Consider the following 2,989-nt stretch of genomic DNA (forward strand, 5'->3'; position numbering starts at 1 on the left):
ATTGGAGGAAACCTATTAAATAATGCGAGAGCATTATAGAGTCTGTAAACTGAATCAGGGAGAGGCTACATATGCTATTGTATAATTGGTTACTCGAACAACAAGTCTTATTTACTTTACAAACAAAGTACGGTAAGCACAAAAATGCTAAATGTGTACGATTGGCCGGCCGTAATATGAGTTGCGTTCATAAGTATAAAATGTGACGACTAATTGCACATAGAAATATTATCTTATATTCACAGCATTTTGGGTAAGTGAAGTGATGAACCTTTCATATTTTATTTAGCTTTGATCTTTTCAGTTGGAATTCATTTATTAACATGGACTTAAATTAATAGTTGAGGCAGCTTAAAATTGTACATTTAGAGAGGTTGGTCTTCGTGAGTCACTCAGAATCTCTAAATAAAGATAATTTCAATTTGTTACCGTTATTTCTGACACTATAATCATCAGAGCACAGTGGTCCCATTTAAGGTTCTCCTAAGTTCAATTATATATGATATAATTAGACTGGTTAATTATATATGATATAATTGGCTAAATGTATGAGATATATTATTTTGGAGGAAATTAGATATAAAGATGATTTATATCAAGTAGGGGAGAAAATACTATAGTAGATATATGATATCAAACTATAGGATATAAATATAATATGAACATATTTATTAATTAAATTAATTGATTAATTATTTGATAATTAACGGATTAATCCACGTTCGGACGTGGGAAGTGGGGCTGCGATGGTTATTGTAACCAATGAATTAAATCAATGAATCCGTGTAAACCTTCCCATGCAGTAATAAAAACAACATCGCATGTGAGCAACTGATCGAAAGATGCAAATGAGCAACGTAAAGGAGGAGGATTGCGACACATGTACAACTAACCGTTGTGCAAATTTGACGGTCTGATTGTATAACAGAAGGAATATTTATTCCTCCATCTCCGGAATTTCCATAACAAGAAGTGGGGTCCATAAGCCAAAAGTCAAAGCTATAAATACCCCCATAGAATTCAGAGAAAGATATACTTGATACGGGAATAATTGATACGAGGGCTAATTGCTGCTAAATTATTGAGAGAGAGGCTGAGCTGAGTACTGATCGAAAGAAATCCGGGAAGAAAAGAGACAAGGTCGAGAGGTGAGTTTCAGTGCTATTCTGCCAGATCCCCGCCGCGAAGCTCTATATTCAGATCCCTGGTTGAGCAAGCCTGAGAGGGAAGCTCATCCTTCCGCACGACCCATCCACATTGGCAAACAAATCTCCATCCAGATCGGTGCCAAGACGTTGGCATTTATTTGTATTTGTTTCTAACTCTATTCATCACTGTATTTCATCTTCTTAATCTCTTCATTCACAAATCATGTATCAGACGCTGAATATAAATATTGAATGTCTCGATCGTTTTCATATATCCTTCTCTGTCTATTTCCGTTCCTCCGTTTATCGCTTTCTTCATAAAGTCTTCTTAATCCCTTGGTAATTAATATGAATTAAACAAGTAACTTATGTTGTGCTAGAGAAATAAGAACGTTTAGCTAAAGCATGCTAGACGGCATCTTCACCTGTGAGAGCAGAAGTGAAGATGCCATTCTGATATGTCGAGAGAAGGTTAGAAGAATGCATTAACAAAAGCAAGTAGTACTTCCAGAGATGGAAGCAACTTTGCGTTCATCACGTTTGTCCTTGTTTCACCACAGAGATGTGGGAGCGCGGCCGATCACTGAGAGGTGTACATCAAGGAAAAAGTGGAACCGTATTTATGCCTTTAACGCAATTAAGGAACTTGTGATATTTGTACTAATTATCTTTTCTCTTTCTATTTCACACATAAGACTTGCCACCACATAACACGATTTTTGTATATCTTCACAGTCAGCCTTGACCTCAGTATCTTGTATCATGAAACCTGTATTTTTTATCATCTTAGATTAGATTTACTTTAACGCAATTTATTTTATTATCGCATCTTTACCACTTTACTTTACTTTATCGCATGTTTATATTATTGTACACAACAACTTTTATTAATTGAAAACCCATGGTCGCATGTATCATAAGCATAACGCAATAACCTCAAACATTCCTTGTGTTCGACCTCGAATCACATCGAAAAACTTGCGGTGAAATTATACTTGGTTTCAACACAAGGAAACTTGTGACAACGCACAGCATACTACAAGAACATTGTTAATTAACGCATATCTAGAAGTAGTATCACATAGATTTGTATCTTGCGTGCATCTATTGTGTACCTAAGATAGAAACATTCATTCATCAATATTTGCGTTAACAAGTTTATGGCGCCGTTGTCAGGGATTGGTTAACAGTTTATTGTTTGAGTGTGTTTATGGTATTTGCAGGACAGATCTCATTGTACTGGCTGTTTAACATGGAGAGCAGCTTGACGGTTTATGAGTACTGGTGCTGAACCAGAATTCGAAGCTGACCCTGAGATCAAGCGTACCTTTCGCGAACGGGCACGTCAGAATCAGATAAGGCGAAAGAAAATAGCGATTATGGCATATAATAACGACAATGCGGTTCCCGTAGTAAATCAAGTGGCTGTTAGGCCAACGTAGGATCCTGTTTTCCTGGCTGCTGACTGCAACATCCCCATGAGGAATTATACAGCACCCAACCTGTATGATTTTTTGTCTGGTATTTCGAGGCCTATTTTTTAGGAGAACACGGTTCGAAATAAAGTCGGTCATGCTACAAATGATTCAAAATGCAGGGCAATTTGGAGGTCTGCAAGGTGAAGACCCGCATGCCCACTTTGTCGAAATGTGTGGCAACTTCTCATTACCTGGTGTAACCCCAGAGAGTATTATATTGTATTTGTTCTCTTACACCTTGAGGGACGAAGCCAAGAGGTGAGCTCACTCATTGGAGCCAAACAATTCATTAAGAAGTTCTTCCCACCAGCCGTCAACGCAAGGCGACGAAATGACGTGTTGAACTTTGAGCAAATGGAGAAT

Source organism: Benincasa hispida, chromosome 3 (genome assembly GCF_009727055.1).
Source record: "Benincasa hispida cultivar B227 chromosome 3, ASM972705v1, whole genome shotgun sequence".
Classification (NCBI taxonomy): domain Eukaryota; kingdom Viridiplantae; phylum Streptophyta; class Magnoliopsida; order Cucurbitales; family Cucurbitaceae; genus Benincasa; species Benincasa hispida.